This window comes from Calonectris borealis, chromosome W (genome assembly GCF_964195595.1).
Source record: "Calonectris borealis chromosome W, bCalBor7.hap1.2, whole genome shotgun sequence".
Classification (NCBI taxonomy): Eukaryota; Metazoa; Chordata; class Aves; order Procellariiformes; family Procellariidae; genus Calonectris; species Calonectris borealis.
In genome coordinates, this window is record NC_134351.1 from 1,056,582 (window position 1) to 1,069,259 (window position 12,678).

At 46.2% G+C, this 12,678-nt stretch overlaps 1 protein-coding gene across 1 annotated transcript in view; it reads left to right on the top strand.

The window, feature by feature from the left end:
- Positions 1-2,036: 2,036 nt before the first annotated feature.
- LOC142074746 (phospholipid-transporting ATPase IC-like) overlaps positions 2,037-12,678 on the top strand; it is a 43,913-nt gene continuing 33,271 nt past the window's right edge. Inside the window, exon 1 of the mRNA XM_075135609.1 lies at positions 2,037-2,165. The gene's annotated coding sequence lies outside the window, so the exon portion shown is untranslated. The remainder of the gene's footprint in view (positions 2,166-12,678) is intronic.

Genomic DNA, 12,678 nt, shown 5'->3' on the forward strand with positions numbered 1-12,678 from the left:
CGTACAGACTGATGGGGCTACTGCCTAGGGGGCACGAGACACATCACGGGACACAGGGAAGAGCCTTTGGGGATAGCACAGGGTGGGATGGTCAGGGGAGGAACCACAGGTGGAGAAGGGAGGGATCCAGGTGGTCTGGGGAAGAACTGCCCGATCGGCACAGTCTGTCCTGAATTCTCATTAAACTCCATTTCTAAATACTTTCTCTCTATTCTGTGCGCACCAGTGTACATGGAAGTCGAAGCGCCAGCAGGATGAGACTGTTGGTGCTGTTTGCTCCTGGGCACCTCCTGCAACCAGGATGGCTACCAGGGCTGCCACATGAATGCAGATACAGGGCAGGTGTGTGTTTGTGTGTGCAGCAGCAAAACAATAGCGTGAAGGCCTTTGAGACAGGGTGACCCGGTCAACAAACCCAGGATACAAACAAACTAGCAAAATCTCTCCACCTCCAGTTTTCAAGTCAGGGGAACTAGTAGTCAAGTACAGCAGCATCCAGGATCACGTGCTAAGGCTTATGAAAACTCACTGAATTAAAACTTACAGTGGGAGCTCATCACGTTCATTTGACGAGATCCCAGTAGGCTCCGGAGATGTTTACATGTATTTTGCTGCAGTCTGAAAGAAGAAAAATACAGTGAAGAGGATTGCAAATGGATACAGCATATAGCAGAATTGCACTACTGTCAACCCTAAACATAACTGCTTTATTTATTAATTAATAAGCAAAACTATCCGTCTCAAGTGTTAACAATATCATGACTGGGCATCCTCCAACTCTCCAATCCTTCCTTAAAAGGACTTGGGAACCAGGAGTCCATTCTGACCTTTTACAAAGGCCAAAAGGTTAAAGTCCTGTACCTCTTACAAAGTTTTCTCTGTAACACTGTATGGTCCTAGTAATAGACGGGATAAATTAATCCTGTCGCTTAAAACACCACCAGGAGGGAGGTCCCACCTATGGCAAAAGCTGTGCCTCCTCGGTGCCGGCACCCGTTGCCCCCAGCCGCAGCCTGGGCTGGGAGCAGGGACCTCCTGAGCACCCCTGAGGGCCCAGCGCCCTGGGACACGCTGAACGCTGTCTGGTGCCAGACAGACCACTTCTGCACACGGCGGGGTGACGCGCAGACGGCGGTAGCCGTCGCCCCAGCCCCCATTGGTACGGTGTTAGTTTCTGTCAGTCATCACCGGAGCGATGATGACTCCAGGGGCCAGGCTGCCTCAGCGCAGGCCTGAGGCAACGCAGAACTGCGCTCTGCTCGACCGGCGCCTGGCCTTTGTCGACGGGGACGGAGGCCTGGGGCTGCGTCCTCTTCCTCCCACAACGGTTTGGGAGCCACTGTTGAAGCACTCCTGGCATCTCCTCTGGGTGACAGAACAACCACCGACACCACGTAATGGCAGTGCGGATACAGGCAGAGGGGCAGCGCCGGGGGTGGCCCTGCTACACGGCATATGGTGAGGGAGAGACGAAGCCTCTTTGCTTAGGGTGATGATTTCTGTGTGTTCTTTATTACCGCTAACAACATTTTCCCCTCACGATCCCGCTTTCTGCCCCTCAGGCCCGGGAGCCCATCCCGCTCCGTTCTGAGCCCCTGTGCGTGAACCGGCGCCCTTCCCCGATGCCGGAAGGGCGGGGGGACTCTCCACAAACGCGGAGGGGGTTTTGCAGGACCTCGGCGGGAGCAAGGGCGCTCCGTGGGCGCGGGGCCTGCTCACGGCGCGGCCCGGCTCTTCTACCCGTGGACGGCGGCCCCGCGGACGGCGCATTCCCGCCCCTCACCTGCCGGGGCGGGGTCGCCCTCAGCCGTGCTGCTCGGCCGGGCGGGGGAAAAGCGGGGCCGGCACCGCCCCGCCGTGTAACCAGAGCCGCGGCTCCGGCGCAGGAGGGTCCCGCCGCCGCCTCCCCTCTCGTGGGCCGGCGGCGGCGGGTGGGGGGAACGGCCGTGGCGGAACGGGGAGAGGGACAGGCACAGGGACAAGTCCGGGGCCGGCGCGGCCCCTCCCCTCCTCCTGCGCGGCGGGGCCGGCCCGGCGAACTGGGGGAACCCGTTTGTCCGGTCTGACGGCGGCTCCCGCGGGGCGGCCGGGCGGGAGCGGGGCCGAGGGAGGCATGAGAGGTCCCTGAGCGAGCGAGCGAGCGGCGCCGGGACCCGCGCCCACAGGTGCTGCCAGCGGGCGGGCTGGGGCCGCGCCGCTGGCGGGAGCGGGGCGCTGCCTCCGCCGGCTGCACCTGCCGAGGGGCGGCGGCGCCTCCTGCCGAAACTCGGGCGCTTCGGTAGAAGGGGAGCGGAGCGGGTCCCCAGCCGCACCCGCGGGCCAGCCCCGCGTCCTCTCGCCTCCGCGCGGGTTTGCGGCCGCGCCGGTAGCGAAGTGCGGCGAGGCGGGCTGCCGTGCCGGGGAGCGGCGGGGGCGCACACCGGGGCGTCGTCCGGCAGGTATGTTAGCCCCGTTCGGGCAGCCCGGCTGCCCCCCGAGAAGCGCTCGGTGGCGGGTCGGGGCGGGGGCTCCAGGGCAGAGCTCTTGTCACAAGCCGCCCCCGCCGCCTCCTCCCGCACCCGCTGCCACTGACCTGGGAGAGGTCAGAGCTGACCCTAGGGCGGACCTGAAGCGATTTTCTTTCTCAAAATATCACCCCCTTAATCTGAAGCCTGATGGGTTTTTGTTGGGAGGTGTAAAAGCTGAAGCACCTCCATCAGCTGGTTCGGGCTCGGGGTGTGAAGGCGGCGACGGCTGTGCCTGGGGGTGCAGACGCTGTTTGCTCGGGCGGGGCTGGCCCCAGGGGAGCTCCTTTTCCATTGGACTGGGGAGGTCCGGTAGCGCAATGAATATTTAAACAATTAAATATTCATTCAGAGAAGAGCGGCTTCGTCAGGGGACCGTGAGGCGGCTGGTGCCGAGGCGGTTGGCGCGAGGCCCCTTCTGCCAGGTGAGGCCTTTGCTCGCGCCCTGCCCGTCCGGCGTGGCGGGGCCGCCGCGGGCACCGACCGGGCCGCCTCCCGCGCGCGCGAGGGGCTCTCCTCACCTCGGTGCCTACGGGACAGCGCGTTTCGGCAGCGTCGATCGAAACCCTCGCGGTGATTGAGTCTCCCTCTCCCACCCAAAAAGGCGTGCGTCAGTTGATCATCAAGTTTACCGCAGAGTCTCCCAGTCTGAAGCTTTGGGTTAAGGAAAGAGTAAGTATTTGCTGGGAGGTAAGGCACGGGGGAACAAACGCAGCTGAGCTTTCTCCCTGAGCTCTGGCAGATGCCGCCGTTTTGCTGACTTGCTTTTGTGGCCGTGGGCTAGTTGCTCTGCTTCTGGCTTTCCCCCCCATCTATAAATGAGGAAAACAGCTTTCACCGTTGTGGGGTGATTACTCGTTAGTCAATGTTTATACAGCCTTTAGAGCAGTAATAGGTGTCCATATTAAGGAACTGTCATAATTCTGCAACAGAAAATACTGGAAAAGTTATTTGTGAGGTCAGTCACTCACTTGGGAGATGAAAAGCATTTTTTGGCTCCCCAGAAAATCAGTATCTCAGTCATGTTTCCTTCTGCTTTGTGTCTATAGCTTAAATAGCATCCCTTCTCTTAAGAGTCTGAATGGAACTGTGTTAAATGGAGCAGCTAATGAAGTATTTCACCACTGGCTTGAATGTCAGCAGAAACGTTTTGAAACCGAAGAAGGCATACTGTACAGGGAGCTTCTGGCAATAAATAGTTTCTGGTAATGAGTAACAGTGCGGTGTCTTTTATCTTGGGTGTGTGGTGGGGGGTCTGGATGTAAGTGGCTGAAGAGTGCCCTGGATGAGTCAGTGGGACTTACAGCTAACCTGGTTCTTGTACAGCCCCTGCCTCTGCAACTGCTGCTGCAGTCCTTGGGTTTAACTCCCAGCATAAGTGTCTTTACTGGCTCAGACTTGCTCACAATTTTCTGTTTGGTTCTGGTTTTTTGTATGTCTTTCTCTTCAAAGTCTGATTCAGGTGTCAAGTGGTATTTGGTCATTTTGTCTTTTTCCTTGTGAGGTTCTGCATTGCCGTTACTGATGTTCACGTTAGAGTGTGGTTGCTTTTGTATCTGTCTCAGACCCGTATTTGTATCTTTGTTAACTTGTAGGTATCATAAAGCTTATTTTCGGTAACTTCTAAACTGTTCTCTTCATTTAATTCTTCCTTGTGAGGTAGCCTGTGAATGTTCTAGTCCCTTGCTTTGCAGTTTGTGATGGTGAATTCAAAAAGCCACTTGCTCGCTTTGCATTGAAGCCCTCTATTTAAATTAGCTAGAACTTATTTTCCAGGCTCTTTTGTTGTTGTGGCTTTTATTTTGATGGCATAGGTAATCATATTGGGCCTGAGTGTAATGTGCTACCTGTATTTAAATATGGGGAGGGGTTTGATTGATTTTCTTTTAATTATGAGGGGGTTTGATGTTCTTCCTTGGCTGTTTCCTTTATCTGGCCTCTGTTAAATGAGATGCTTTGTGAGATGTAATTGAATGTGGGATATAAGCCAGGAGCTTCTGAAATCTAACCCTATGTCTGTCTGTGACTTACCGTATGGCCTTGGGCAAATCACTTAACCTTTCTGTGTTTCTGTACTTGTCAGGGGTGAAGAACATGGTTCTCATTATATCCCTAGGAGACTGATGGTGCATGAGCTCTCAGCCCTGCTTTGAAGATGCTGTGCTCTGTGACAGAGCAGTACTGCTGCACCTTTGCTTTTTGGCAAGCTTACAAAATTATTCTGTAACGTGTAGTGGTATGCTTAGTGCTGTGTGGTTTTTTCCTCACGTATTCTTATATAAATTAGAAATATATTTTTAATTTGACAGTAGAGATGGACAATTTCAGCAAGTTCATGGATGCTTTTGTTTACAAAATGGTGTACAGTTACACCCAGGGAGATGTAAAAGCAAAGTAACATCTAAAAGAAAAAAATAAAAGGGGGGGAAGAATAAGCAGTGTAGAGAAAACAGGAAACAAATCAAGGAAAGAACCAGGTCAGTTGCCAAAGTGACTTTCTGCCTGAAAGGAGGAAGAGGAGGTAGCATGAAAGGTGTTAGAGAACTGACCAGAAATCTTTCTTTTTGTTAAGAAAGCTTTGTAAGGCAAATTAATTTCACTATTTGCCTAAAAGAAATTTTCTTTTGTTATTGCATGCACATAGTCTCATGAGGTGGAAGTCAGCCAAGAAGCCATTTTCTAACATTGTTTCGTTGCAGACGGAGCCTAATTTAAAGTCCAATACAGGGAATTCTTCTTGAGCGGCCGGTGGTCTCTGTGCACTGACAGTACAAGCGTTTCAAGCTACGTCTGTAATGCACTCTTTTGGTTCAGTCACAAACTGTGTTGGATAAAGGTCAGTTTAGGAAAATATCTCTAGTGTCAATTTTAGATGCTGACGGAAAAGGTATATTACTGTGTAATCGCCAACCTTGTTAGCAGGAAGTAACCTTTATTTTTCACAGTTAAAAATACCTGCTGGTTTTGATAGGGGAGGGCAATATTGAGGAAAATAACTCTATTTAAAGTTCCAAAAATCTTCCATGCCAAACAATACGGTTTATGTGTGCACAAAAATAACGATTTTTTCCTTTATTAAAACAAAGATATGCTGTTTATAACATGAACCTTGAGAGGCAACGTAACGATCTCTGTAAAAGGCAGGTTGAAACCCCCTCAGAGTACATTCGAACCTACAACTTGAACAAAGGTTACCAACTTTATTATCTTCTGTAAAGATAACTTGCCTTGACTTGGACTTTAAATGATGGAAAGTCTGCATGTCTGTTAATGAAAAATCCCAGTGCAGATAATGGGTAAAATTATTATTTTGTTTCTGCAAGTGGCCCATCTTCAACCACCAAGCCTCAGGCAACTTGGACTGTAGGCTATGGGTATCTCTTTGTTATTATTTTCTTCTAAATTGTTGGTGACTAGTTAATCTTTTCCTTGTGTAGAGTCCTGTTGGCTCATAGTGATCAATTCACTTATATTGGAATGTCCCTCACATTCATTTTCATACATAGCAATCTTAACATTTTAATAGGTAGTTATATTGGTCAGTACACAGTGGCCACTAGTTTAATTCTAGTGCTTCCTCTATGAGGAAGGTGTGTTGTTTTGTTTTTTGGACGAGGTGCCTTTCTCCAGTTGGTGTGATCATGCAGAACTGGGATGGGAAGCATTAGGAGCGAAGGCATTTGGAAGCGGGTGTCCCCCATGTTTCCGTTTTCTTCTGCTGATACTGTGCTTTTTTTTTTTCTTTCTTTTTTTTTTCCCAAGGTTGGTCTTGGACGTCTGTCAACAGTACAAAACTGTACGCCCTCTTTCCGGTCACCTCTCTGCAGGGGGTTTCAGGGTTTTGGTGCCTCAGCTTGTTTGGCTGTGTCTTCTGTATGTTCATTGGAGAAACTGTCACTTCCCTTCACCCAAGTTTGAAAAGAATAGCTTTTGGAGAAAGCAAGATTTCACAGAGCTTGGTGGTACTGAAGTGTTACAATTTTAAAATGGTGTTTACCTCCTGATGGTGCAGGTAATTAGTGTCGCTATGGCATCCAAGGAGGGACTGGAGTTGATTCCTTGTAAAAGAAACATCTGTGGATATTACAAGGTTGGCTGTGTACGATGCCAATTGAAAAATCTCTTGGAGCTGGAAGTAGTCCAGTTTGGTAAGTCCTTGATCCTCACGGTTAAAAGGTATAGCTTTTGGAAACACCTTTTTGGAAACACCTTTTTTAATGAGTGGTTGCCCTCGGTACATCGTACGAGGCTGTGTGTGTGTGTTTCCTATTGCAGTGCAAGCTGAAAGAGACGCCATAGCTGTCTCCCAGTACTGTGCCAAGAGGCTTCTTTGTGGCAGAATAGCCTCCTTCTAGCACACGTGTTTTGCCAAAGCAGTTTGTATAGTGGGAAATAACAGTGCAAGTTTGCTTAAGTCTTTATTTCTCCAGCATCCTTATTCTGCACAATTATGGCACATCTTGTTGCCCACTTCAGACATGGGTGAGTTGATAAACATAATGTTAAAGTTTTGAGTGAGGCACTGTGGGCTTACGGCACCTTAGCATATAGCTGTGTACACGCAACTCTCCATCGGTTGTCTGCGCTGTGGTATTCCCAGATTTTTATCCTGGCGCTAAAATTTAAAAATTGGTGGTAAGGGGAGATAAGGAGAAATCAATTATTCACCAGTTTAACCATCTTCAGGTCTTCTTCCTCTGGTGGATATTAATGAAGTTATTGCTCATTCTCTGTTAGTGTACAGATTGTGTAAGATACATTATTTCTAATCAATAGATACAAGATGTTAACTTTATGATGCTAATGCTTGTGGAAAGTAAAATGAACCTCTGCTATTCAGACTAAATTCTAAGTAGCCTCTGCACAATTTGTAGTCACAAATTGCTTGAAACGACCTTTTTTATAAATGTTTTCTGTGAGATGAGGTACTATTGTCAAAATATAAATATATATAAAAATTGTGTGTGCGTGTATTTGTACATGCATATGTGTATAAAACTTGGGGCTGGTGAACGACAGCAATAGATGATATAACCAAGCTGACTCATTTGAGACCTGTTGCTTACGAAGCAGGTTCCCCAAAGATTTCTCATGTTGCGGTGATAACCTGAGTCTCTGAAAGTGCTGTTTGAATCTTTTGTGGTTCTGTTGTGTGGTGAAGATCTGGGACTCGTCAGGTATGATGTGTGTTCTGGTGTCCTGGGATTTGTAGATGCACTACTTCACCACAAGCATTTTATCCTTAGCCATATTTTAATCACTTGCATTTTAACCTTTTTTTGGTAGGAATTCTGAGTCACCTCATGTTAGGCATGTGCTGGTGGTTTCAAGGTGGGAACTTTCTCCAGGGTCACAGTGCAATGAAGAAGATGTGTAAGGTCAGGGGTTTGTTTCCTTACTGCCTCGGCTTTGATTAGCTTACGCTCTTGAGTATGGTTTGAGCATACTTATTTCAGAAAAGCATGCCTGACCCAGAATGTCTTTACTGTAGGAATTGTTGAGCTGTGGGAGCTCTGACAGACAAGCAAACCTCTGCTTATTTCCTCAGCTCTGATGTATCTCCGTTGGAGCGGTTTGGCTGTAAGCTGACCCATTTGTAATGCACGGTATAAGTGTTCAGCAGTTCTGTTTTCCTGAAGCAGCACTGGGAACTGGGGTGTGCCTCTACGTCAGCTGCCAGGAACCTAATTGTCCGTGATGCAACTGACAAGCAGACTCTGCCCAGGTACCAAGCGTGCCATTTCCGATAGTCATTGGGAGCACTTGGGATGATGCTAAAGGGCACACACCGTATATGATACGTTCTGAATTATAAGCTGTGTTTTTTTGCCTAATGCAAAGTGTACTTGGTTGGCTTGGAGGAGTTGATGCTTCAGCTTCGGGATTCAGTTTGCCCCACTTCTAATGTACTGCATTGATGGTACTTGATGGAGACTGCCTCAGATGAGCAAGAGCATGCCTCCAGTCACAGCTGACTTGAAATAGTTACCTGAAGTCTTGAGGTTGCCTTTCTCCAAGGCATTCAAGAGCTGGGCTTTGCCACGGTCATGGCATACCGTAAGGATGCATACAAAAGTCGGTGTGTTTCAGAACAAATGACTGATAGAAATCGTTCCCCTTGAAAGTGTAATTTTGGGGGTGTTCAATTATTTTAAGGTGGTCCTTCAATGAAGTAAATATAACTGTTGTGTATGAAGTAGCTGTATAAATTGATGAGCTTAAAGTGTGTAATTTGCATGGCAATCTAATCAAAGCTTAGTAGGGTTTGGAATGAAGGTTATTTCCTTGGCCCTTTGTGCTGATTCATGCTATTTCGAGTAACTACTTTTTTTTTTCTTAAAATGTCATAAAGGTTAGCTAGAAGGTTTGAGTTGTTCAGAAGATACTTCTATCTGCCTGTCCAAGCACTTCTTACCAGTAAAGTTTCATATCTGTTTTGAGTAATATGTGATCTGTCTCTTATATTTTGGAAGCAAATCTAGTTTTATATTTTCTTGTTTCCTTGTAGAAGCTTTTTACAAGTAGATTAGTTGATTAATAGATTTTTAATGAAGCACAATACTCTATTGGCTGGGATCACTGAAGTGAGAATAGAAATGCAATATCCTGCCATCGAAGGGCTTCAGTTCTGACCGCTGCTTTGTGAGGATTAGATAGCGAGCAAAAACTGTAGAAGCATTAACTGAAGCCATGTTACCAACTTGATGATTATCAGGCTGGGAGACGGACTGCCGTGCAGTGTCCCAAGGTAACGGTTCTTCTGGATATCCTGTAATGCTCACCTACAACTATTATCTCATTTGTTGTTTGTACCAGCTTGTGGAAAGTTAGGTGGCAGCTACTTTTGTGGCTGTAGGAATTTCACTTCACAAATAAAACAAATAGTATTTTGTTGTCTCCCTGATATTTATAGAACCCTCTGAGAATTTCTGTGGTGAGAAGTTGGGCTCCTGGTGTGGTTTCCTACCCCTTCCTCTGTGTTTCATGGTATAAAACCATCTTGCATTTAAGCAACTGCATTGGATGTATTCATCTCATAACTTGGGGGAATCCTCTTTCTTTTCTTATGCCCTAAAAATAGCAATAGCTAATAATATCCATATGAATTGCTGTCACCAGATGGGAAAAAAAAATCTTTGCATGTCAGCTGGATGAACCATCCATATGCTTTGAATTCTGCTGCTCATTGCCTCTGTTCTGCTGGTTTTTTTTTTTTGCTTCTGTTTGAAGCCCACTGCTGTCTTTTTAGATCGAGAATGTTAGCCTTAAGACAAAATGCGTGCACCTCTGTATACCTCCTGCTTTGCTGTGCAAAGCAGAGCTTCCTTTTTCTGAAGCAGTCTCTGTTCCTTGGAGTTCTGCTGAATTTGCTGGGTGTGTTAGTAGTGTGAGGAGGTGGGAATTACCCTGGTTGTGTCTCAGTGTGCACTGCCTAGGCGTTTCAGAGCCCCTTTGCCACAGTCAGGTTTACAAAATCGTCATCTGGATTAAATACTTTGCTTTATATCTGCGTTGTCAGAAAGGACAGATAAATTGATCCTTAGGAAGCGGTTGTTTTGTTTTGCTTGCACAGGACTTGATATTGGTGACCAGGTTATTTTAAAAGAAACAAAACTGCAACCTTACCCGAGAGTGGATCGTGAGCTGTCTTTTCAATTACAAACTTCAGTTCTCAAACATTGTTAGAGCTGTTCTTTAAACGTGCGCCCATGGATAAAAAAGTCATTCTTAAACCTAATGGGGTGTAAGCTGGGGTACGGACTTGAGTCTCTTAAATACAAGTGTCTGCTTTGATAGAGCCATCAAAGTACTCTGTGGGCTCTCATTTCTTTTTTGGTTTTTGGATTGCAGTCCTCCAAGTGTCCATTCAGTTGCTCTATTTACCTAACAAGCTGTCTTTGTTTCGTGCTCCCTTTTTAGCTTAAAATCTCAGTTACTGGCAAGATGAGCAATGTGTTACAGCTGAAGATGGCAGAATAATTACTTCTGTCTCTTAGGGGAAAATGTAATTGGAGTAATCGTGCATCTGCTAGAAAGTCCTTGGGGGGGGAAACCCCCACCCCAGAGATTAATGTTAGACATGGTATTCTAGCTGCAGTTTTGGAAGTGCATATTCAGTCCTCCTGGGAGTAGGCTTTGTTTTTCAATGTTTCTTTCTCCAGTAACACATAGTAAAGAAATAAATCTAATAAGTGTAGGAAGGCTTTTAAAAACATGCAAATTGGTGAACATGTAAATTCTACCCAGGTGGAGAAATGTCAAAATTTTTTTTTTTTTTTAACTGTTACTCCACTGCAACACTATTCTGCTGGCAAGGAAAACAAGTATTGTTTGACTAGTTCGTTGTTGGCGCTCCAAGTAGAGTACTGGCTTTAAAATGTTTCATGGAGTTTCCCAAGTGAGATTGAAATACAGTCTCATTTTACTGAACAGGACATTGGTGTTACCGTGGTTTAACAACTATGGTTTTGCTGTTTTATTGAAGAAGACTATTTCCCTTTTGGTTTGGCAAAATGCATTTCTTTGTTTCACAGCAATGTGAAGCCTGACAGCTTTCTATTTGGATTATGTTGTTAATGGCGCAGCAAATGATCACGATTTAATAAATGTGGAATTGGTGCAGCTATGGAAGTTTCAGCATTTGCCTTCTGCCTGCCAAGGCGGTGACTAGTCAGCTGCTGTTTAGATTTCCTCTTGGGATCCTCTCGACAGGTGCCCAAGAAAGACTTCGTTCAGGGGCATACTGAGGCAGGAAGCTTGTTTGCATTTACCTGTTTTTTACTTTGTTTTGTTTTGGTTTTTTGTTTTTTTTTTTAATATGTAGTGATGGCTCTTGTAATCTTTCTAGAGTGAAGAAATATGGGATGAACCCCAAATATCTGAGGATCAGGCTTCTCATTTACTTTTTTTAATACATAGTTAAATATCAGTGAAACATCTTGATGTAGTTTTTTTGTCCTATTTTAACTCCAGAGACCTATAGTAGGTCAGAAAGGTCTCCCTGAGCTTGCTTTTTGTACTATTTGAACGTGTTTTATGACCCTTGCTTAAAATAGTGATGTTGCATTCTAAAACAACAGTCTGTGGCAAGGTTTGAGAAATTGTTGTACTAGGCACTGCATGAACGTGTGAGATTGTTGTGCAGAACAACATGCTAAGGAGATGATGGCAGGTTGTAAGCTGGGCACGTGTTGTGAAGGGACTGATGACTGACTGACAGGTATGTAATTATTAGGCTTGTTCTACTTCGCATTGTAGGTTTTTATATCCACAATAAATAAAAATAACAAATTTAGTAACATTTTAATTCTTTTAGCATTAAAGTTATGCTCCTTGTGACCCCAAGTTCTTGCAACAGTGTCACATGCAGTGGCTCTCCGGAGGAGAATTGAGAGTAAAATTTTGTTGTTGTTGTTGTTTACAGCCTTCAAACAAATGCAGTAAATGCTTTTTTTTACAAGTTTTAAGTTATTCCCAATGAGCTAGTACTTGCCCTGAGGCATGAGCAGACACAAAAGCTGAGTGACCAAAGCACTGTGGAATTTTCACCTGAGTTTTCTGCCCTTTTAGTAAATAAACACAGTGTTGTGATTTAACCCGGCAGGCAGCCAAACACCACACAGCCGCTCGCTCACTTCCCCCCCTGCAGTAGGAGAGGGAGAGAATCGGAAGGGTAAGCGTGAAAAAAAAACTCGTGGATTGAGATAAAGACAGTTTAATAGAACAGAAAAGGAAGGGAAAATAATAATGATGATGATGATGATACACCATGAATGATGCACAATGCAATTGCTCACCACCCACGCTGACTGATAACCAAGTAGCAATCGCTACTTCCGAGAACGCCTACCATTCATATACTGAGCATGACGTCACATGGTATGGAATACCCTGTTGGCCAGCTGGGCCAGCTGTCCCGGTTATGCTCCCTCCCAGCCTCCTGTGCTCTTGGCAAAGCATGGAAGCTGAATGTCCTTGACTAGTAGGGTACTTAGCAACAACTAAAAACATCAGTTATCAACATTCTTCTCATACTAAATCCAAAACACAGCACTAGGAAGAAATTTAACTCTATCCCAGCCGAAACCTGGACACTCAGGCAGGTATATTTAAACTTGTGTTTAATACTATTTTCCTCTCCTTTACCTCCCCCATACATCAACCCTGCTGTTGG